The sequence below is a fragment of the Sturnira hondurensis genome, unplaced genomic scaffold, assembly GCF_014824575.4.
Source record: "Sturnira hondurensis isolate 20B ecotype Veracruz unplaced genomic scaffold, ASM1482457v3 Scaffold0015509, whole genome shotgun sequence".
In the NCBI taxonomy this organism is placed as follows: Eukaryota; Metazoa; Chordata; class Mammalia; order Chiroptera; family Phyllostomidae; genus Sturnira; species Sturnira hondurensis.
The window spans coordinates 7,568,664-7,593,778 of record NW_028088140.1 but is presented as its reverse complement, the minus strand read 5'-3'; the positions used below and the strand labels follow the sequence as shown (position 1 = coordinate 7,593,778).

At 42.9% G+C, this 25,115-nt stretch overlaps 1 protein-coding gene across 2 annotated transcripts in view; it reads left to right on the top strand.

Moving 5' to 3' along the window:
* The window catches only part of KCNA6 (potassium voltage-gated channel subfamily A member 6), a 37,334-nt gene extending 14,294 nt beyond the window's left edge, over positions 1 to 23,040 (top strand). Inside the window, exon 2 of one of the 2 annotated variants that reach the window (XM_037064692.1) lies at positions 22,673 to 23,040. The gene's annotated coding sequence lies outside the window, so the exon portion shown is untranslated. Of the gene's footprint in view, positions 1 to 11,081; positions 11,093 to 22,672 lie in introns of those variants that run through there. The other variant, XM_037064693.1, reaches the window with a different exon arrangement.
* Positions 23,041 to 25,115: the final 2,075 nt, after the last annotated feature.

Genomic DNA, 25,115 nt, shown 5'->3' with positions numbered 1-25,115 from the left:
CAATTTGCGCTTATTGAATGAATCAGATTGGGCTTAGGGGAAATCTATCATGGACCTTCTATCTCACCGCCTGTCTGCCTCACTTTCCTGAATAAGTGCACCTCTCAGAAGTTGTTTTTTACATGAGTGAGTGAGTGGGTGTGTGTGAGTATAAAAATAATAGAATCATTTTCCTATCAGAGGTGCTTTTTAATGAAAGGGAGCCTTTTAAAAACTCTCAATAAACTTAAAAGAGAAATGAACTTAGTTTATGGCATACTTCATGCAATCATAATTCCTTCCTTCAACGGAAGGAAAGCGAATGCTATGGTATTCGAGATGGTGGGAATTGCTGATCAGATTTGAGAAAGGGTTTTTTATTCACTGGATGGACTAAGGGATGTTTTTCCAAATGTATGTTCAAAAGTGGGAACTCTAAGAAACTCTATTACCATTTTCTCTTTTTCTTAATGCATTTTGACTCCCAGTGATGAATTTGCAAGTGTGCAGCATCGTCTTTCTGTCATTGCTAGCCATGTCAGGTGAGGCAGGATGGAAGAAATGAAGGTGTGGTCTGAGTCCTTTCTCTCTTAACTGTGCAGTAGGGGGTGATGTTGGCCTACCCAGCACCCAGGAGTCAGCATACAGTGCTGCCACCCACTGGCCGTGTATGTACTGTGTGGCCCTGGGAGTGTTTTGATCCTCTGTGACCTTGGTTTTCTCCTCTGTAAAATTAGGGCATTATAATAATGTCTTTTATGGTGGCTGGTGGAATTCAGTGAGATAATGTTAACCAGCTGCATCGCAGGGGCTGGTATGTAGTAAGCACCCAACAACGGGGGATTATTATTTCCATGGTCTCTTTCTTCTTTGCCTGCTTCAGTGGGGTAATGAGGCATAGGCAAGGCCCCTGAAAATTGCCCAACCTTTAAAACAGTTGAAACCACTCAAAGCACTTGTGAATTAAAGTCTTTTGAGAAATAAGTATGCAAGAGTTTCTCTCACTTGATAGATTTGTATTACCTGAGCATGGTTCAGCTATTCAACCATCAAATACCTGGTCTTAACAAAGATGACTCATGTAAATGGGCTTGATACCCCTTTATACTAAAAATTTCATCCAGGCTAAAAAAAAGCCAGCAGAAGAGAATATCTTGGGATTCTGACAAATTCCTTTTAAAAGAACATAAGCAATGAAGTGACTTATACATCCAAAATCTCTGGGAGCAGTAAGAAATTTAAGCTCCCTTACGAATTAACTGCGAGTTGAATAACTGAGTGTAGGAAGAGCATGTGGCTCAGCCCTTCACCTGTCTGACTTCTGGGCTGGCTGTGAGTGGGGGGACAGGCTATAAGGAGACTGCCCAAGGACCAGGTGGATGCTTCCTCAAGTGCCCACCATGCTCATGAATGTGCCTTTTGTGATATGTTTGTGATTGGTGTTCTTCTTTGGAATTACAATACAAGTCAGTGAAAAGTATGACTTAGTTTACACATAATATGTTTACTTACAGTCCACATTTCAGGAATGCATTTAATTTATAACGTGAGTTCAGCTCCTGATGTGTAAGTAGAGAATAACACAAAATGAGATCATACAATTGAGCTGGAAGGAGCTTCTGGAAGTCACAGAATCCATTACTCGGCCCCAGCCCCATTAGAAAATGTTCCTAATTATCCCAGGCTTATTCTGATACATCCACAGGGAGAGAGAGAGAGAGAGAGAGAGAGAATCATAACTGAGACTCCTTTGATCTATTTGTGTTTGAGCTTCACAACCTTTGTTGTCAAGACATTTTCTTCCTGTCTTGGTGACACATCTGCTTTACTTTAAGTTTCCTTCCTCCTACTTCATTGCCTACTGATGTGGATACTCAACTTCCCATATCATCTAGAACAGATCTTTATGCCAGAGTGTCTCCAGTGTAACCTGCACACTGTTAGTCCAACATAGCATGCCCACGGAAGAGGAGTCCCCAGGCACTATATTTCAAAAGTGCTGCTTCTTGGAGATACACAAGGTCTGTGGACATAAGATTAAAGGTACCAAGAAGTCTTACAGCAAATAAACCTATTTCAGTTCTTTAACCAAGTGTTGTTTGAGCTGTTTTTACCTCAGAGAGTCTCTACCCCCATTTGGGAGTAATTTCTATTTGCATCTCACAAAAACTGTAATCTAAAAAATACATTTTGAGAAATTCAAAGAGATCCGAGACTCCTTGAGATGGATTTGAGTCATGGAACCTGAGCCCTTAGAAAAGGTTTTTTTCAAATGGACCATTCTTGTGGTTTTTCATTCCCCTTCTTGAGTTGTACAGAGATGTATAGAATCAGAATTTCAATAAAGCTCTGGGAAATGTAAAAGAAGACATTCTCTCCCTGTTGCCCTACAAAGCCTTCTTTTAAGAAGTCTTTGAGAAAAATAACTGTAAGAATGGGTCTTATTTGTTAGATTTAGAGTTTTTGTTCTACTTTGCTAGCAAATGTCCTCACTTCAGAGATACTTCTCCAGAAAGAAAACATCCTTGTGGTGTTGGCTTACATTGAAACAGTCTGATTCCCATGCATGCTGTTAACCAAGTCAAAGATGGTAATTTGTGTTTGTATACACAAGTACTTTCCTAGCTAAAGTGGACTTTTTACTGAAAACATTCAAGCATATCTTTACTAATTACCATATTTATAAAGTCTTATTCATAAGTTGAGCCATACACAAAGAAATACTAGCAGTGAGCTGTAAGTAAGCAGGTTTTCCTGTCTTTGTTCTCCTTTTCCAACATACTGTTTTCAAGAGTGACACACTCTCCCATTATCCTGCAGGCACTGGTGCCTCCCAGGTGGGCCTGGTCCGTCCAGTGTTGGGATTTAAGGCCTTTAGGAAGTTCTCTGTGCTATGAGCTCTTTGTACCACCAACGGCTCTTACCTTCACTCTTCTCCACTCTCCCCAAGGGGGATCTGATAATTTGTCTTCTCATCTACCACCCGGCCCAGGACTCAGTTCTTCCTTACAGGGTTTCCCTCCTGTGCTCAGAGGCAAAAGGAGAGAGCAGGTAGCTATTCTTGAGCTGTTGTTGCCTTTGTACCTGCTCCTTTTCTGGACATCTTGGGCTGAGGAAGGGTATCTGATATCCAATTGCATGAGAAAATTAGAGACATAATATAAAGTTTTTAAAATAAACCCTAATATGATCTCTATATAGATATAGATGCAAACTAAGGCAGAGCTAGTTTGTCTAAAAGACAATTCAATAAAATACCAATAGTGAATGTGTGATTGGGGAGTTTGGGGACTTTTATTTTCTTGGGTTGCTCTCTCCTTTCAAATTGCTTGGGTTGAGGAGGGGTTTCTGATATCCAATTTCATCACGAAATCCACTAAAAGTCAGAACAAGTGGACAATGGGGAAGGTGGCAATAGCATCTAATTCTGGGTCGATCTTTAACCTGCTGTGTGGCTCTCAGAAAAATTCCTGCCTGGCACTCAGCAATGTTAGCTTTCAGTGTGATTCTCTGGCCCATTATCTTAATCTGTAAAGTGAGGTGGTTGGATCAGACAATTTTTGACTTTTTGCTTGAATATTCTGTGGATGCTCAGCTTATTCATTAAATGTAGATCTGGTTCCCTGGATAACTGGCAAACTTGATTGGCTGGCTTTTGCTAATAGAATTATCTTTCAAAAAGAGAGTCGGAATTACTAAAATTTCAACTTTATATAGAATCACTGAATATCAGAACTCATCTACTCCAGCCTCTTATTTTTAAGACAAAGATCAGACATAACACTTAAAAATACGTGGAGCAGTGTATAGCACTGTTTTGAAGGGGATGTGATCATTTTTATGCAATACTGAGTACAATAAATTTATTTTCTTGGCTTTTCTCTTACTTTTCCTCCTTTCTTCCTGCCTGTCTGCCTTCCTATTTGTCTTTGATGAGGTCTATCTTAATTATTAAGTGATTCCAGTTCTTTTTTTTTACTTTAAAGTTGCAAAATAAACATTACTTGGTTTTGGCTATGTCAGCACCTTGGCATCATGGTTGGAAAAATGTGGGGCACAGAAAGGAAAGGCACTTCTATATTAAAGAGAAGCAGGAGAATGCGGACCAGTAGGGGTGCTAACCAGCACTCACTAGGTCTCTGGCTCCCTCCTTGCAAGAAAGTCTGTTATAAAGACAAAGGAAAAAAAGGCAGGACAATTCTTTGGTATCCTCAGACAGAGTAGAAGCTTGCTCTTTCCATTTCTGGGAAAAAGAAGTGACACCACTCCCCACCTTCCCCAGGGCAGGTGGTAAACCAAGTGCCCATTGTGACACAGAGTGACCCTGGACAGATGGTCTTAGCTGGATAGAAGACAACTAGCTCTGCTTCCAGCTCAGCCCTGGGAACTGGCACTGCACATCCAGACTAGGCTCCTCTCTGAGGCAGGTCCCAGTTCTGCCCACCTGCACCAGGTCCGAGTACTTTTTGGTGTTCGGTCGTCACCCTCATCCATTTAGCTCCCCTTCCTCCTCCCCACACAGGTCGCTGTGAACCCTGGACAGGGATGCAGAGCCTCTGTGGGCTCCCAATGCAGTGTGCCACCTAGAGCAAATTGCTTGAAACACTTTATTTTCTGACTTTAATTTTTTGAAATTTTAAAACATTTTATTTTATAGAGAAGGTGTTGAGAGGGAGAAAAAAGGGAGAGAAACATTGATCAGTTGCCTCTCACACACTCCCAATTAGGGCTGAACCCACAACTCAGTCATGTGCCCTGACCAGGAATTGAACTGGCAACCTTGCTGTTTGCAGGCTGGTGCTCAATCCACTGAGCCACACCAGCCAGGGCTTATTTTCTGACGTTCTGCTCGTTATAAAAAATTAGTACATTTCCAAAATGTATAAGGAAGAAAATAAAAGTCCCCAAACTCCCCAATCAGACATTCACTATTGGTATTTTATTGAATTGTCTTTTAGACAAACTAGCTCTGCCTTAGTTTGCATCTATATGTATAAGAGATCATATTAGGGTTTATTTTAAAAACTTTATATTATGTCTCTAACTTCCTCATGCAATTATTATATAAGCATCTTATAGAAGGACCATTATTTTGGTAACTCACCCCCCCATTATTGGACATTCAGTTTATTCTTCTAAATGATGCTACAGTGATTGTTGTTAACATAGACACTTGTTCACATTTGTGACTATTTCCTTAGGTTGTACTCCTACTAGAGTCAAGAAGTATAAGGAATTTGAGGAAATTACCTAGACCTCAGCTTTTTCATTTACAATAATATAACAATAGAAACTACAATAATTAGGGCAATGAACACTTCTCAGCATATATGTGCGAGACATCTTACTAAGAGCCTTACATGCAGTAATTCATATAATGTTCCTAGCAGCCCCGGCAATATTTCCATTTCACAGAAGTAGCTTGTCCCAAGCCACACAGCCAGTGAGTAGGGTAGTAAAATTTCAAGCCAGGCAGGCTGGTTACAGAATCCCTGCTCTTCACTGCTGTGTTAATACCACTCCTTGAGAGGAAAGAACAAAGTCAAATGTGATCCCCAGGGTCACTTTTGGTTCTAACATATCTGTATTCTTCAGTTCTACACTAGAAATGTTTCCAAGTAACACACTTGCCTGGTATGAGTTCACCGGCTCCTGTAATCCTCTTCATCGCCCCATTTGTGTGTTTGATGAGGTTGGGGTCTGTGGGGGGTTTGTGTGTGTGTGTGTGTGTGTGTTTGTTTATACAATCTTATGAATGGGGCAGAGTCAACAGGGAGAGTATGAAGCAGGAAAGCCTGGACAATCGTGGGCAAAACAATAAAACACTGGTAACCTGTGCTATTACTTATAGATCACTCATCATGATTTCTTTTTTATCTTAAGGTCCTCAGGATCTTTGGCTGGGAAATCTGTCATTCTATAATTGGACTGCCACCCGATGGAACAGGCATGGGATTGGATGTGGCCGTCTAGCGCAACCCAGTCCTGGAAATGCATGTCTATACATATTATCTAAGGAGGACTCCCCACCCCCAGCCCTCATGCTGCTCTGCTCTGCTGTGAGGAGCATTGCTGGGTGCAAGTACTCATCCTGCAGGAAAGGAAAGCATCAGCAGTCTCGCCCCTGGAATGACATGTCCACGCTCTTTTTATTGCTTGCTCAATATAGAGATTGCCAGGCATCCTGAAATTCTGAATCAATAGATCTGAGAAAAGCCAAAAACCTGCTTTTTAAAAATGTGCTCGAAGTGATTATCTTCAGGAAGTTTAGGGGAGAATGGGCACTGGATCTGAACCTTCACAGGGCATCAGAATCACCTAAAGAGCTCCCCTCACCCCTTTTTTACATATCACTTCCTGCCCCCTCTGCTGTCTTTTCCTCCCCTTCCTCCAATTTGAATAATTGATTTACGGCAGGGTCCAGGTGTAGCATTATTATAAAAGCTTCTCAAGAGATTTGAGTGTGTGGCCAGAATTGGGAGCCACTAGTCTAAGGAGATTCTAACAATGATAATTTGACACATTTACATGTACACGCACTTCACATTTTTCAAAGCTTTCACAGTTGAACCCCATAACAATCCACTAAGGTCAGTCAAGGGGGCATTATGATAATTGCCTTCAGCCCAGGGAGGTTGACTGAGTGGCCCAAGGTTGCATAGCTCCTCCCTCAGTCCCCGCAGCTGCTCTCTGCCTGGCCCAAGCCAGTCCTGCCAGGCCCTTTGGAAAAGAGCAGCTTCCCATCCCTTGAAGGTCTTCCAGGATGAAATCATCTTAGCTTCCCTCAGCTGCCTCTCCTAGTGCTAAGGCTCAGGAGGCCCTTTCTTTTTATTCCACCCATATACCTTCTGCTGCAGTAAGCCCCTTGTAAAAAGCACAGTGAGGTTTTTCTCCCAGACTTCATCCCACTTAGCAGTCAGATAATGGCACTGAGGGACAGAAGGCTTGGGGGTCCAGGCAGTGCATGACACCCACAACGATCTGACCTTTGGCCCCAGATCTAGCCCTCCACTGCTTGTCCTCTGCAGAAAGCACAGCCCGTTGCAGGAGCAAGGAGGGATGTCTCTAACAGCAGCTGCCCAGTGCTAAGTTCAGTCCCCTCAGCTGTCACCTCCCATGCCAAATGAACTCTCATCTTCACCACCAAATCTTCTCTCCCCTGTACCCACTCCCCTGCCCACCGTGCCCTCGAATAGTCTTAAAGCCCACCTGAGTTGATCCTGTGAGCCGCTCTGAGGGCTGGAGGCCCCTGCAGTGCTGAGTCCCAGTCTGGACATCTGGAATAGATTTGAGCTAAACAGGGCAGACCATGGAAAGAAAAACATAGCAGGTCACTGCATGTACCCCTTCACCAGCAATCAACTATTGGCTCAAACTCTCTCCTGTCTCAAATCAATGACTGTTTCTCTTTACTCTCCCTCTCCTTCTTCAAACCTTTTCCCCCACACAGGCCAAGTCCTGGAGAGGTTCCCAGCAACTGCAGACTCTCTGTGTCAGGATCCTGCAGCCTCTCTCCCTGGGAGGCTGGGAGGAGGAAGAGAGGAGGCGGAGTTTTGCCTTACAGGCAATGCAGGCAGCAGAGCTGGGCCAGGAAGGAAGTCCAGATGCTGACACCCCTCACTGCCCTTTATTTACCCATTCAGCAGCCTTCCAACTTAGATGGAGCCACCCACCTAGCAGATTCCTGCAGCAGTATCATTCTTTTCCCTCTCCCAGGGTCTGCCCACCATGGGGTGTTAATTGATTTGGTGGGTTAGTGTGGAGACTCAATCAACTTTGACATCTGCCCTCCCAGGACTGACTTTCAGGAAAAACACCCTCTCTGCTACCAGCCTTTCTGCCAAGTGAGAGGATTTGCAAGGAGGGGAGACATGGTGGGACAGACAGGCTCTTTTCCCAGAGCAAAGGAAGCAATGGTGTAGTTTTCCATGTCCCAGAATGGCTGGCTTGGTGGGTCGTTCTGTTTGGATGTCGTCAGATAGAACGGCTATCAAAAAGTCCAAGAGCCCTTCACAATCACCTCCTTCACTGCCTTGTCACCCACAAGACTGAGCCTCCAGGGACTGAGTTGGTACTGTTGACCCTGATTTGATGGATTGGAGGAGGGTTGAAACTGAGGCAAATGAGCTCTTTCCATCAAAGCCACTTGAGGACAGAAGGTCGTGGTTCAGTCTGGGCTAGTTTCTCTATGGAAGAGATGGAAAACCCCCCAGCCATGGGAGCTCGAAGTCTTCTGATCAATCACTCAGCTTCACTTTCTCATTTTATGAATGAGAAATAATCACTGAAGTCCCGAGAGTTCACCTGATTGGCTTATAGCTACTTTATAACAGAGCTGGTTCTGATATACAAAGTGTTAACTCATTCTCTTGGCTAAGATGGGATACCTCTACAGATAATCTCTTGTGAAAGCTCTCATTCAGCTCAGACTTGGAGAAGAATCACACTAGCCAGGCACTGTGTGGGACTTTGTGGGGAGAGTGCAGACTTTAGCATCAGACTGACTTAGGTTCAAATCCTGCCTCTCCTACTCACCAGCACTGAGACCTCGGGTACCTTATTCACTCTCCTGGGACCTGGTGCTCCTTAACTGTAAAAAGAGCATTATTATGCTCATCTCAGAGAAATATTGCGAGAGATTTCTAATGAGGATAAAGTATGCTTAGCATATAATCGTTGCTCGATTAAAAAAAAGGTTTCTTGACCAAAATAAATAATAGTTTCCTCCTTCTTTGTGGTCTAATTCTGAAGCTGGTTTGGCTTGGGAATTTTTTAGTGGCTCCATGTTTGCAGTTGGGATCAAAGAAGAGGGAGCTTCCTTTGACCTCTTCTTCAGGCCCCAAGTGGATGACCCTGCACAGCCCCCGGGGTCATCCTGTCTGCCTATGATCACGCCTCTCAGGCCCAGGCAACCCCGATGTGAAGAGAGGTGTGGCTGACTCTGGCAATTTAGAAGAAGGCTGTACCTCTCTATTACTTTCTGTGTAGCCTTGTAAAATTAATTCAGCCTGAGATCCAACCTTTATTAGAGGCCTACTTTTTGTGCCCCCCCTTTCCCGACTGCCAGGAACCCCACTGGGTAAGAGACAGTAAAGAATACGGGCAGCACAGGTGGAAGGGGATCTTCAAGCCTGGTCACTTCTGGGGTCATGGGATGACCCTGATAAAATGTGCCTTTTGAAACTTGAGTGGCTATGGAGGGCACAGGCTGCACCTTCCTACCGGAACCTTGGGACTCAAAGAATGAACATTTTGGGGGTCTGCACTGAGAAAGCTTGTGTTTTTTTTCATGCCCTAAACCACCACATCTGAGCTCCATTCCTAGCCATTTACCTCACCCCACAACAAGTCCCTATGGAATGCCCATCTTTCCATGCCCTGATAGGATCCTGCCTCTTTCCACCCCCCCTTTTATCCCCATCTCTCTAAGTCCTAAACCTTCCTCCAAGACTACAGAGCTCATTTCCAACTTCCTTTATGAGGCATTCACATGGACTGGCCCACTCACTCTGTACGTAGTATAGGTATCCTTGTATTACTATGCACCTTTTCAGACTCTCATTCTTTCTACAGATGCCCAAAGCACCAAAGCACCTCCCTTCACTTAGTTGAAAAATGTGTTTAAAGTCCAGTTGGACTGTCATTTCCCTGAAGGTGGGGCTCTGCCTCATCTTTTCATTCCTCAGCAGCATTCCTCAGCAGGGAGCTATTAGCTCTATCCAACAGTGGCATTTAAAAACAAAAACAAAAACAAAAGAACACTTATTTGCCCATATAACTTGGGGTCTTTGAGGAGAAACAGCTCCCAGATTGGTAAACCAGTTAGCTATATAACTAACCACTTCAAAACTTAGGGACTTGACATAGCAATTGTCATGTTCTAGGCCGCAATTCAACAGGTCAGCAATACAGGCTGGGCTCAGCTGGGCAGCTTTTCTGGTCTCCCCTGACCTGCACTTCCTGGTGCCTCTGTGATCAGTCTGGGTTGACTGGCTGGTTGTTGGCCAGAGGGCCTTAGTTCTCCTGGGAATCTTTCCTGTCTCTCTAGCAGGTGGCCTGGGCTTTTTCTCGTGGTGGATGCAGGGTCCTAAGAGAAAGCTGAAACATCAAAGCCACTTGAGATCAAGATCTGTACCTAGTATGGTCACTTCTGCTGCATATTATTTATTGGCTGAAGCAATCACTAGGCCAGCCCAGAATCAAATAGCAGGGAAATAAACTCTGCCTCTTGGTGGGGGGAGCTAAAGTCACATTGCATAGGCTGGTTGGGGAGTTTGAAGCACTTTTACAATCAGCCTGCCTAGCCATGATTTTGAGACTCAGAGGATTCTCGGGGGTTCCCTTGACTTCCCCTTCAGTGTTTTCAGGCTGCTGTTGGGAATCTGTGGACGTGGAGGGCCAACTGTATGCATTGTTATGCAAGCATTTTAATAAGGGGCTTGTGCATCTACAAATTTTATTAGCTGTAGGGATCCTGGAACCAATCCCCCATGTATACTAAGGAACTGTACATAAGTTTGTGGGGAGTCAAAAGTTACAGGTAGATTTTTGACTGGGGAGGTGGCGCCCCTAACCCCTGCAATGTTGAAGAGTAAACTGTAGCCAAGGGAAGCAGTGAGGGTGGGATCTGTAGTATATGCTAGTGGGGGGTGTGTAGCAGGGCTCCAGGTAAGGGTGGAAGAGTAATGAATTCTTTCCAGGCTGGAGGCAGTCAGGAAGGTTTTCCTGAGAAGTTGACACATCAGCCATGCCTTGAAAGCTGAATTGGAATTTTCAAAATTAAAAGGAAAATTCTTAATGAAAGAATGTCTTGAACAAAGCTGAGGAGCTTGAGAATGGGATGATGTGTTCAAGGAATTTAGACATATCAGGAGGGGAAAAAGGATGCGGGGGGAGGGGCGGAGTGGGCTGGAAAAATTGCCTGGACCCATGTTAGGAAGAACCGTGAAGCTGCTAGATTATATTCATTCTGAAGGCTGTGCAAGAAAGCAAGAATTTTCAGTTAGAGCATGGGCTCAGGTTCCATTTTGGAGTGATCCCTCTGGCTGAAGTAAGAACAAACGTGGGGAGGAGACTACAAGGTGGGGGCCTAGGGGGAGCAGGACTGGCATCACCAGTGGTGGAAGAGGAGATCCGCCCTAGGCTGGAGAAATACTTTGTCACTGACATTATTTATAATGGCTGAAAGGTGTGGGAAAAAGGCAATCTGACTTTTGGCCAGTTTTATTATTGTTTTTAAATCATCTGTGGACAATGCATCTCTTCATCGCCTGCATGGGTGCGGATCTTTCAGCACGCTGCCTTTACTGTGCCACCGACAGAAAGCTCTTACAGGAATCCAGGTAGAAGAAGTTACAGTCACTTATTGAACATCCACTTGGAGTTCATGGATGGATGGGCTGAGCATGGGTCCTGCAGTTCAGAGGTGGGTTTAAAAAGAAACTTTGTGTTGGGATGTTGCCGTGCCAGGCCGCAGAAACCGTTCTCTCAACCATGAAAAGCAGGCATGACACTAGGAAGGTGTGGAGTGGAGGTGGGGTGGGTGGTTGCCATCATCTTAGTGACCTTGGGGACATAGTGTCACAAATTCCATCTCCTTTGGCCACACTGGTCTCCCCTTGACGCTCTCTAGGAAGCTGAAGCCCTCACTCAAGCCTGCTGGGCCGGGGTGGTAAGGAACAACATCTCTTATGTTCCTGGAACTTCCTCCATAAAATATTCAGGGCTGCCAGGAAATCGTCAAGTGGAGATGTTTGACAAATTGATTTATTCAGAAACAGACTGGAAAGCTTGGGCTGCCAGGCTTCTACAAGAGCCTCTGGTCCTGCCTTTGCTGTCCTTCAGGGGAAGCAGTAGCACTGTGCCAACTGCACCCTAAAGTGTGAATGAGGACTGTGGGTGCCATCGCTGGAGAGCAGAGACAGAGGACGGCAAGAGCATTTTCCTTGACCTCTGATTGCTTTTCAAGCGCAGCCTAAATTAATTGTGACGCGATGGCCCAAGGGACCCAGTCACCTCTGGAAAGTGAGACAATGGATCGTGTGTGTTTGCTCTTTGCTGATGCCTGAATTTGAACAGAGCTAATCACCCACCAGAGTTTCTTGAGAGGGGTGTTGGGTTACTGTGAGAAATAACAAACCCAAGATGATTGCACACACAATTGCCATGTCACAGGTCAATGTACATGAATCATCTTATTTATATATTTATGTATTTTTACACATGTATAAGAAACAGAGGTGGTTTGTTGGAAATTTAGTGATTTCTTTGTCTCAGGTCTGCATGTATACATAGTTCACATCCAGCTCAGACAGTTTTAGGCAGTGTTCACATAAAGTGGAAGGTTTGAAGTTATTCAGTTAACTTCAACAGTGGAGTCGACTTTAATTAATGCTTTGAGATTGCATAATGCTGACTGGCATTTGACATGACTCAAGTGAGCCAAGTACTTTCTTTTGGATCTTGATCCTTACTTGGAAATTAGAGAAAATGTTAGTGCTGAGGTGACTTCCTTCACCCACTTTAAACTGAAGCTCTGTTTATGCACTTTTTATATACTTGGCTTGAATTCAGAGCTATTTGCAGGAAGTTAGATTTTCTGGTGGTTATTTTAGCTCAGCTGGTAGTGAATTCAAGCCCAATAAAAGAATTCCCTCTGTGATGTGAGATCAGAGTTCAGCATTCAAAGTGTAGACTCAGATTGTGTGGAGCATTGAAAGAACATAGATTGGAGGTTGGCATCCTGGTTCCATCCATCTAGCCGCATCATTTGGGGTGAATTATTTATACTTATAGAGCCTCGGGTTTCTCATCTGTGAAATTGAGAAAATAATGCCCATTTCAATGGGTGAATGGCTTTGTTTATGAGGTAATGTACTGAAAATGTCTTGAACACAGTGAATGATTAATACAATGTAGTTATTATTATAATTAGACTATAGAGCTTAGTTGTCAGAGGTCCTATAAGTAATTGGGCCCAGTAAGCTTTCTTTTGGTTGCAAGAGGCTAATAATCTGGTTTAAAATAACTTAATCAAAAAGAGAAATTTATCAAGTCATATGACTATCTAAATTTGGGTTTCAGTTGGCAGAAATTTATAGAGAAGGCTGAAGCATGGAAGGTTGCAGGAGTTAAATGCCTGCTTAGTAGGGTCACCAAATTTAGCAAATGCCCAGATTAATTTGATATATATAGCTCTAAATGCTGGATTTTTATAATTTATTGAAGAAAAAGGAATACAGGATATTTAGGGTCTGAGGCAAAGTCATTAAATATAGGCCCTGTCTTGCACATACAGGATGCTTGATAACCCTACTTCTTAGGGTATTTTCCTCCATGAAATTCTACCCAAAACTGTAAGTAGTGTCTCCATCTAGTGCTAGTAGAATCAATTAATTTTATTCTCACATCAATTAAATTAACAAGAACCTTTTCTGGAGAATTCATGATAAATCTGAGGTCCATACTATGTTGCTTAAAAATAATGAAATTCTTCAAATGAAATAAAATAAAATAAAATTGGGCTTCAGGTACAGTGTGATTCAGGGGTTACAATTTTTCATCTCTATTAATGCAATTCTGCTGTGTGTGTTGGCTTCAGATGATGGTAGGATGGCTAGTAATTCCAGACATATATCCTGTCAGGTTCTGATCCAATAAAAAGAGTATTTCTGTTAACCCAATAAAATTCATAATCTGAGTTTCATCAGTCAGAATTCTACCTCACCCTCTTATCTGGGCAGATTATTAGGCCAGGAGAATGGTATGTTTTCAGTGGACATATATGGGTTACATGTACAGCCTTGGAGCTAGGGTTAGATACCCAAAGGACATTGGCAGAGCGTAGGGTGTGGAAATAGTTTCTGTGGAGGAAAACTGGTGCTCTGTAACAAAAAAAAAAGGGATAAAATGGATATTCAGTAGCCAAAAAAGAATAAAAACAACAACTCTTCCCAAAACACAAATAAACAAAAATAGAAAATGTGACGTAAGTGAGAAAAAGATGTCCTAGCTTAAATGAATCAACACCAAAATAGGAGGAGGAACATGTCCACAACAGTAGATAAGGAGTTCCTAAATCTGTATATGGGCTTGCTGCTTCAGATTTAAGATCATATAAATATCAAAGAATGTTTTTAATAATTATTTTTTGGTAAGTTACTAGTGCTTTTACTTTCAACATTGTAATAACACTATTGTTTTATTCTGATTATTAAAATAATATGTGCATAAAGGTATATAGAGAAAAGCCAAAGTCACCAATAACCCCACAATTCAGAGGTGACTCCTGCCAAGATGTTGGCATAATTATCCAGACACTGTGAGTGTGTGTGTGTGTGTGAGTTGTACATATAAAATCCTTAGTTAAAAATAAAATCAAACTTAAAAGTACTTTATTACCTTTGAAAAATTTAATGTTATATTTTAAACATCTTTTCATATTAATAATTATGGATTTAAAAATATAACTTTAAGGCTGCATACATTTGAACAAAAATACCATAACTATTTAACCACCCTTTCATTAACAAACAATACACTGACAATATCCTTCCCTGTACATGTTTGTCCATTATCTAATAATTTTTTTGATTAAATTCCTAGAAGTGATATTTCTGTAAGAACAATTGTGTATGGCTCAAGTGTTTGACATACACTATTAAAATGCATTTCAGAAAGTTGCTCCTCCACTGGGTAGGGTGGTCAGATAAAATACAGGATGCCCAGTTAATTTGAATTTCAGAAAGCAGGGATTATTTTTTTGTATAAGAATATTTCAAATATTGTAAAAATCATCTGAAATTGAAAGTTAGCTGCAGATCTTTTACTGTTATTTGCTGAATCTGGCAACTCTAAGACTGGGTAAATCTCAGTCCACAAGCCCAATAGTAGCTATGCAGCTTCACTGCTAGGCTGGGAGCCAGAGCCTTGCGTCTGGCCACCTTTCTGTACCCAACAGTCAACCATCCAGAATCTGGCCATCCCCAGGAATGTGAACTATTTAGTGGTGTTTGGGTTCTTGCTCTTTTCTTACTGCTGACCGCTGACCTACCTGCTGTGTCCTCGCATGACCTCTCCTCTGTGTAAGCTCCAGTGTCTCTTACTCTTTTATAAGGACAGTCCTATGGGATCAGCTTCACTCTATGACCTCATTTAAGCTTCATTATGTCCTTAAAGGCCCCATCTCCAAATATAGCCACACTGGGGGTTAGGGCTTCAGCATATGAATTTAGGAGGCCACAAACATTCAATCCGTAACACATACCCTTCAAGGAGTCAGGCTTTTGAAAAAAAATAGGCAACCTCTCCTTATGAATAGAGTCATAAAATTTGTCAGTTGAACTCAAAAACAGGAAGAACTCAATTTAAAGTTTATAACATTCATAAATTATTTATTATTAATAATAAATAATAATTGTTATTTTTATGTATCAAGCAATGTATTTTCTAAATAATCTTTTCAATGCACAAAATTCGCAGACGTTTGAGGGAACATAAAAATGCACATTGACATATAGATGCATAAAAAGACTGGAAGCATATCAATAATAGTAATTAGTAGCAATTACCAAACACTGTGCTGCCTATAAATATTAAGTCCTCACACTGTGAAGCAGCTTCGATCATTATTTCCTTTTATCAGATGAGGCACCAAGTAAAGAAGTGGGCTAAGACCAGCTGTGTGCAACTGTAAGACCAATGTGTTATTTTATGGGTTGAAGGGATATATGGGATTTTATGTTTCTTTTTGGACATTTTATGCAGTGCCTGAATTGTTTGTAATGAGAGTATATTTTAAGGACAGGAAGAAAGTATTTTCATCTTGAAAAAATGATAATGGTGGTTATAGAAATTGAGAGGCAAACAGAAGAAATCACCAGCTGTGAAGGAGAGTGTTTATGGGACCCAACCAGCTCTGAGTATTCTAGTTGTGGAGGGATACTGTTAATTTGATAGGCAACAAATAGTATCTTCTTTAATTTGCATTTTATTGACAATTATAATGCACACAATTGACAATTCACTTGCTCTTAAAAATAGTGGTACAGTATTAGTTGGCTATAAAAAGATGGAAATCTTGCCATGTGTGACAGCAGGGGTAGACCTTGAGGGTATGGTGCTGAGTGAAATAAGTCAGACAGAGTCAGACAAGTACTGTATGATCTCACTTATATGTGGAATCTTAAACAATAAATAAATAGAAAACACCAAACTCGTAGAAATAGAGATCAGATTTGTGGTTACCATAGGCAGAGTAGGGGGATTGGGTGAAGGTACAAATTTCTAGTTATAAAATAAGTCAGTACTAGGGATGTAATGTACAACGTGATGACGACAGTTAACACTGCTGTGTGGTGTATTTGAAAGTTGTTAAGAGAGTAGATCCTAAGAGTTCTCATCACGAGGAAGAAGACATTTTTTTCTTTTGCCCCCATGTGAGATGATGGATGTTAACTAAACTTACGTGGTGATCGCTTCTCAATATATGTAATTCAACCTTAAAATGATATAATGCTGTATGTCAATACAGCATTAATATACATATGAATGTATGTATTAATGTATGTATTTTACATGTCAATAAAACTGTAAAAATAAGTAGGGGTAGCAGTGGACACAAAGCCTGGAGAGCATCCTGACAGTCTTCCTGGGGGTATCTGCATGTGAACGGCAGTCCTGAGCGTGCTGCGTTCCACTTCCCCACCTCTCTGAGAATGCACAGGGATTTGGCGGCACACACCGAGGGAACAAGATTTTAACAAGCTCAAGGTTTCAAGGAAGGCTAAATTCCACATCCCTCCCAGAAAAGGCAAGAATGGTTGTTGAGCTTATCTTTGGAACAGTAATAAGAGTGGTTCGTGTAGACATGAGGTTGAGATGGTCAGTGATTCACAATGGGTCTAGCAGGAGGGAGGGTCATCCAGATTATGGCCCTAGCTTTCCCCTGTGGAGGTGGCCGGGTCCCAGCTCTGGGGACTGCAGCCCATTTGAACATGTGACCCCTCATAGCTATTGCCAGAACCTGATTGGGAGGCAAGGGAAGGAGTATTTTTAAATACATGCATGAAAATTCTCAGGTTTAGTTGTGCAATTGTATTTTATCACACACATAAAAAATTTTAGGCTCTCATGCCTATTTTAGCTTGTGTCCAGGGGGAGTTAAAGTAAAGAAAGACAGTCTGATAATTCTTCTTTAGAACAAACTTTAAGAGTATTTGGTTTATCACACAATTTGGAAAAAGTAGAAATAAAACTGGATGAATGAAAATTTGACTTACTCAGCAAAGGGTTGAATCAGTAGTGGATTATCAGGCAGTGCCTAATTGCACAGGGAGTGTGAACAAGTGGTGTTCAATGGAGGATGCTCCCATTGAGACCTTGTGGTTCCCTAGCTTGCGCTGGGTTTGGAATTTTGCTCATTAGCCAACAAATGCTCATTCTCAAGGTAGCCTTGTCAGCCAGTCAGTGTCATCACCATCTTTTCTGCATATTGATGCATGTGCAATAAATTGCCTCTTTTTGTTGCATTTTTGCCCCTATTCTGTAAAAATTAGGGGAAACAGAAGCTTCAATCAGTTGCCGAAGTATGAAGGAAGATTACGTAGTTGAAGATCATATGTGAAGTGCAGGAGATACATTGTGGATGATTATGTCTAAAAGGAAAAGTGTAAACAACAATATGTTGTTAGCTCTCCAGGATAGAAACCCCATATGACACATAAGTGTTTTATGCTTTTTGTGTCAATATACATTTCCAGAAATTACATGTGAAGATGGGAACTAGAAGTACAGAGACAGGTGAGTGGCAGGGCTTTAAAGAAAAAGTACCCAGTTTCCCAGTCCTACAATTTTAGGGTAGATGGACAATTGTTATTCATGTCCGAGCAGTACATATTGATTGTTGCAGTTAATGTTTCAACAAATTATTCAATATGCACTTATTGAGCTTCTACTATGTATCGGCAATTAGGATATAATGATAAACAAATGATTTCCTCCTTTAGTGGAATTTATGATTCCTGTGGGGGTGGGTATGTTAGTGTTGATGGAGGGGCTGGAGGCAGATGTTAAACCAATAAGCCCAAATGTAAAATTGCAACCGTGGCAAGTGTTATAAAGTACAGACATACATGTACCTGTGCTATCACAACCTAGAACAGGGGGCTTGACTTAATGGCTCTTTAGCTGGTGTTTGAACAACGAACAGAAGATAAATAGGGAAAGGTCTAGAAACAGTATTGCAGACAGAGGGGACACCATGTCCAAAGGCTCTGTGGTGGGGAAACATGGTAAGTATGAGACGAGGTGGGGCAAGGGAACGGGCAGGCAAGGTGAATGGGCTAAGTGTTTCATCTTCAGCCGAGGAGTGATGGGTGCCACAGGCATGTTGAAGTGGTGGTGGTGGAGCAATATGATCAGATCTGTGTTTGAAAATACATGGCCATGGTATAATGGGTGGATGGACTGAATGAATACAGGTGGACCCAGTGGGAACACTTTTCGGACCTCCAGGTGAAAGATGGCACTAGGGCAGTAGTGATGGAGATAGAAGGAGGTGGATGGATCTGAGAGCCCTCGAGAAGGTGGGAGGTTCTGGCCTTGGTGATGGATTGCAGGTGGTGGGTTAGAGAGAAAGCGGCAGAAGAGAGGGAGAACAAGACTTCCAGAATTAGTAATACAAAAGAGTAGGCAATCTGGTTGTCACTTCCTTTTGGTGTTAAATGAAGTATAATTTTGGTGGGGAGGTGAAACAGCATATTAAAAATTATTTTAAGTTGTATTAAAGTAATACATGGGCATAGTTGGAAAAGCCAAATGATACTCTAAGGCTTGTAAGGAAAACCAGCAGCCCTGTTGCTCTCCTTACAAAAATCCAAATCCCACAGAGACAACTGCTTTCCATTAATGGTCAATCTCTGGTATTTACCTTTGTTTTCCTCAGTAAATGATTACATTCCTATTTCTTTTTTAAATGTTTTATTTTATTTTTGATTTTAGAGAGAAGGTGATGGAGAGAGAAAGAGAGGGTAAGAAACACTAATGTGAGAGAGAGAGACACACACATCAATTGGTCACCTTTCATATGTGCCCTAGGGGACCGAGCCTGCAAACCAGGTTGGCAAACACACCTGTGACCCTTTGGTTTATGGGACGACACCCAACCATACCAGCCAGCACTATTGTTATTTCTTGATTTCTTCTTTTTTTATTTAACAAATATTTATAAAGCTCCTTCTTTGTGCTGGTCACTAAGTATATTAGTGAACCAATATTAGTATATTGGGGTATATCAGTGAACAAATCATGTAGATATAGTGAACAAAATGCCCTGCCCTCATAGATCTTTCACTTCACTGGGGAACATAAGCAAATGCTCAAATAAAATATCATTCTGAACATCTCCTTATATGGAGGTGGTGCCCTGTATAGGATACCATAGAGAAAATGATCATTCATGGGAGTGATGTAGGGGAGATAGGGATAGAAATGCAATGGTAAATAAGGACCTGGGGGTATGGGATGGCCTTGTTCAGATTATGACATCTGAGCAAAAACCTGAAGGATAGGAGGGGGAGCCCTGTGGTTATGTGAGGGAAGGTCATTCTAAACAAGACAGCAAGTGCAAAGGCCCTGCGGTGGGAGGACATATGATGTAACTGAGGACCAGAACAGCAAAGCAGCCCCTATTGCTAGAGCAAGGCAAACAAGGAGAGAGCAGTGAGGAATAACATTAGAGTGCAAAGGTGGGGGAACACTGTTGAGTACGGCCTTGATGGCTGCTTTAAGGACTGACTTTTACCCTGGGTGATGGGATATTGCCTCTTATCTTTGTATGAAGCCATATATGTTCACTTTCTCTGCTTCCAGCATAGTTTATTGGTTAAATCAATGTTTAGTGTTTATATCATTATTGCTATCAAATATTATTTTCTGCATTGCCAAGCAGTATATTATGATAATGTTCATTTAATCTCTTCTAAACATTTTGTTTAAAATTGTCTAATTTTCTTCACTTGCTTAGTTTTCTGTGTGGCTACTTAAAATTCTTTCCAAAATCTCCAACAGAGTTGGAAAACCCATCTAACCACCATTTTCCATGCGATCCTATAATACATCAGGCTTTCACTGGGCTCCTTTCTTTACCCCCAGCCCTGCTTTCTCCCCCTCCAGCCTTGCCTGCGGTCTCTGTTTCAAAACAGCCTTGTCCTGGGAAATCGAATCCTTCTCCCCTATGCTGAGTGTCCATTTCCCTGCCTGTCTTTTCTTCTTTCTTGGTTTGTTTATTCTTCTGGTGGGGCAAATCCCCACACATTTTTAAGGAAATGGTAAAGGGGAGATATATATTTGAAACTTTGCATACCTAAAAATGTCTCTACTTAATTCTCAAAACTTATTAATGATTAGACCTATTTAAAATTTAGGGTGGATATAATTTTTCTTCAGAATTCTGAAGGCTTTGCTCTACGGCCTCCAAACTCCCAGTCTTGCCATGAAAAGTTGATCCTTTTCTGATTTCTTTGTATGTGACATTTTTTCAATCTGGGAGTTGTTAACATATCTTCATCTCCTGGTGCTTTGCAATGTCATGACTATATTTGAATTTCAGATAACCTATGAGTAATTTTGCAATGTCTGGGACGTGCCTTTATCAAAAGATTACTCATTGCTTATGAAATTCAAATTTAGCCAGGTGTCCATTTCTGTTTGGTTTGTTTTTGCTAAATCTGGCAAACTTAGAACTTGGGCCTTTTAATATGGAAACTTGTGTCTTTTCGGGAAAATTTCATGTATTATTTACTTTCCTTTAAGTTAAAATATTAGTCTAAGCTCAAAAAGATAAATATTTCAACAAGGCTTGTAAACAAAATTCTTTGTTGTTATTTTTGTAACAGTCCCTGACCCCACCATCCTCCCCATCCTTGTCTTGCACTCTCTAGAAACAATCTCTTTAGCTGTTGTTTCCAGATTTGCCACATTTCCCATTTTTTGTAAAGTCTTAGAAAAGTGGACCTCCTACTATAGAAGGTAAGGATGTCAACTTTCTTACCTCACCCAACATCACTCTCCACGTGCTGCTCAGCCCACTGTACTCCTCAGGGCAGCCCCCAAGGTGAAGCTGGCAGCACATAGTTTACGTCCACATCACAGTGGGGAGCTTTGGTGTTTGGAAACTGTGTCCAGACACCTGACACAAGCTCTCCTTCTGAAGCAGATGTGCTTGTACTGGCTTCTTTCAAACGTGAGCAACTGAGAAAAGCAATCAGATTTCTGTTCAATCTCCTTGAAACAACAAAAACTGCATGTTTACCATTTGCTTAACTATAATCTTTCACTTGTTGATCACTGGAATTCACAAAGGAGCAAGGAATTTGCTTAGTTTTATTCTGCCTCTAACCACTTTGCAGACAGAAGTCACTGCCCCAGGACAAAGCCCTTGGAAAGTGGTGGGTGACATCTTTTCATCTTTTTGAGGCTGATGTCGTGGGGTCAGCAACAGGGCTGCAAGGCAGACTGCTGCCCGCAGGACTCCAGGCTAACAGTGCACGTTCGGGTCACCTTCGTCCTTTAGTGAAATTACAAGTTGCTCCGTGGTACGGGTTGTGGGGCTTGCTCTCACATGACCGATGTTACAAGTATTAAGTCTTTTCACTCCACGGGGCTTTACAGCGCAGGCACAATACTAACTACTTAGTTAGTGAATTTTTGTGAATCTTTCCCTCTTCTAGAGCAGGTTCACAAATGTCTGGTCCGTGTGGTTGCCCTAAGAATCTGGGAACATACCTCATCATTGTCATCCCTGTTTTACACGTGTGGAACAGAATTGCAAGCAATTACTGGTTTTATTCATTTTCAGCCAAACCCTGCCTGCCTTGAAGGGCTCAGGGGTGGTTACCGAGTCACATACAACATATCAGATGGATAAGCGAGGGGCTTGTCTTTGCCCAGCAAGTGGGAGAGGCAGACGTCGGCCACAGGACTCGAGGCCCTGCATCTCACATACTTTCTGACAGGAGGCAGTTAAGCACTGTGGGCCAGGCTGGAAAGGCAGCAGGATACCAGGAAAGAAAGAGATTCGTCGTGTTGGGGTGGCCAGAGAAGCTCATGAAAGTGGTGGACCGGGCTGGCCTGGAGGCTGGTGGTACCAAGGAATGTGGCAAGGGGAAAGGAGCATTCTGGAGGGTGGTGTGAAGGAGGGGCTGGGCTTCAGCAAGAACTGTTATGGAGAGAAGTTACACCGGTCCTATACTGAGGGTCGGAGAAGGGTCCTTGGGGCCAAGGTGGACAGCACTGGGAATTAGAGGCCAGAGGCCCTGGCTGGGTAGATTGTATGAAGCCTTACTTTCCAGGGCCTAGAAGCCAAGCTTGGACTTGATTCTTGCAGGACTAAGGAACTATTAAATGTTGATAATCAATGATTCAGTATATAAAGGCAACTTCTGCAGGATGGCTTCGGGTTGCATGTGCTCAGCAGTGGCTGATAGGTTGCAGGGGCCCTGGTGGGGCCCATGGAGTGGGTAGCATGGTTTGAGCAAACAAGAAATTGGGGCTGAATTGGGGGACCACTACTCAAAAGCCAGAGGAGCTGAGGGAGGAAGCTGGAGAGCGTTCCTGGGGTCTGGTGCTCTTCCTCTTGCAGCTCACCCTCTTATCACTAACTATACTTCCTTTTATTCTGATTCCTCCCTGGCAGGGAAGAGGCTGGCACCATGGTTCAAGCAAGGAGCCTTGCACATAGGTCTTGATAGCGGCTGGACAGAGAGGGCCTGGACCCTTCACTTCTCCAGAAGAGGAGAGCCCTCCTTGGGCGACCTGGCCTGACACCCCTCCCATGGCCTCCCACCACAGTGACCAGACCACAGGAAGCTGAGAGCAAACCTGCCAGCATTAAAAATGGGGCCCAGAACGTTGGAGTGAGGATGTAAGAGGAAGTGAAGCTGGTGGCATGGGCAAAAAGGCCAGGTACGGGGAGGTTAGATGTCAAGAGATGCCAGAAAGTACACAGACCCAACTAAGAAAAATGTGGCTGCGGAAGACTAACAAATAAATATATGGCAAAGTCACAAAGCCTCTGTGTTTTGCTGCATGAAAACACCAACACCTAAGTTAGGCAGACAAATTACGTGGTCATGACATAAGCAGGCAGGTTTCTGACATGCTTGAACACCTGGCCAGCTTCCCAGGGACCACTCACAGATCATCAGAAAAGGTGCTTGACTGCCCTTGGCAGCAACCTGCCCTGAAAGGGGGACACTCTCCAAGAAGGCAACGTGTGTAACCCATAATCTAGGAGTTCTCTGCTTCGTATACACAAGACTGTGGGCAAATGTCAAGGTCAAAGTTACATTTCCCATGGCTTTCCCAGGGCCCAGATGATACCATGTGCAGGGTCTCCCAGGAGCAGGTAGGACTTCTTTCTAGTGTGTGACCCACACTGCTCTTCTTGTCACTGACAGCTCTTCACCCCTGGCTTGTCCTCAGGGGAAGAAAAGCAAGGTCACTTCTGGGAAGTCTTTCCTTCTCTTTCACTTACCTCTCCCAGATCCTGCCAGGTTGCTCTGGAGAGGCAAATTCCCACTAGTAGACACTCGCCCAAGTAGCTTTACCTCTGGTAACAAAACACGAGGCCAATTTTCTTGCCCTGGATTTACTTTCCTTGTTAGGTGTTGCTGGGGTGACAATTTGCTTTAATGCCCAGAATCTCCCAGATGGGTTCTGAGTGCTGGGGCTTTGTCACTGTACTGCAGAGGCCTCGGCAGTGGGGACCACATCCTTGGCCACATGCCCACCTAATGTCAAGCAGAGCACCTGACACAGAATTGTCACTCCTAAAACTCTGGTGAATGACTGAGTGAGGACATGAATGAATGAAGTGTTGACCCTGGTCAGAGGATACAGTTAAAACACTTTTATACTAAAAGGGTTCTGCATCCAATTCCACTGTGGGGAGGGGGGTTTCTCTACACTGTCAAGCAATTCTCAGATGCCAGCTGGGTGCCCCACAATTGAACTCAGTTCCGATAATATACCCAGAGACAGCATCAGCTCCCACAGGTTGAGGACTCATTCCCTCAATGCTGCTGCACCTCCCACCCCCTTGCAGATGCCAGTCATAAGTTCAGGTTGCCACCTGTGCTTTTGATGACTGGTTTATAAATCAGAGGTTCCCATAACCTCCTCCTTGGGCTCAGTTAACCTGCTGGAGCAGCTCACAGAACTCAGAGAAACATTTCACTTCCTAGATCACCAGGGTATCATTACGGGTTGTGAGTCAGGAACGGCCGGACGGAAGAAAGCCAGACGGAGATGGGAAGGGGAGCCGAGCTTCCCTGCCCTCCCGGGGAGCCACTCTCCCTGAATCTTCACATGGTCTTCCAGAAGCTTTCTGAACCCCACGAGTTTTTATGGAGGTTTGGCCACACAGGCCTGAAGGTCAGGTGGGTGGGACTGAAAGGTCCAACCCTCTAAGCACCTGGTTGGTTCTCCTGACCAGCAGCCCCATCCTTAGGCACTTTCTAAAAGTCACCTCATTCACCTAACAGGATGCCCCTATCCCTGTCATCACTTAGGAAGTTCCAGGTGCTGTAGGATCTCCATACTGGAAACCAGACGAAGACCAAATGTATTTTTCATTATAAAACATAATATCACATATACAAATCACCAAGAACTCACACATTGCTTACTACAAGTGAAGGTGGTTGTCAAACACCCCAGCAAAACACACAAGCACACACAAACACACACACACACCCTTTTCTTTCCCAGGCTTCTCTTCTTACTAAAGAAACCGGTAATTCTGACGTCTCCAGGGAAGGTCCATTTCCTGAGCTGTAGCTATCATTTGTTTGTTTCTTTATGTAACAAGTGTTCATTGAGTGCCTATTATGTATGCACTGGGCAATGCATAAAACCAACAAACACCCATGCCCATATGAAGGTGAGGTTCTGTTAAAAGGAGACAGGCAATTGATGCAATAAATAACAAATATATTGTATTCTCCAAAAGTACAAATGCAATAGAGGACAATAAGAAAGGGGACTATGAAATGCAGTAGGGTGGGGAGGGGTGGAGATATGCCTAAAATAAGGGAGCCAAGGAAAGACTGAGCTGGAAGGAAAGGTTTGGGTAAAGA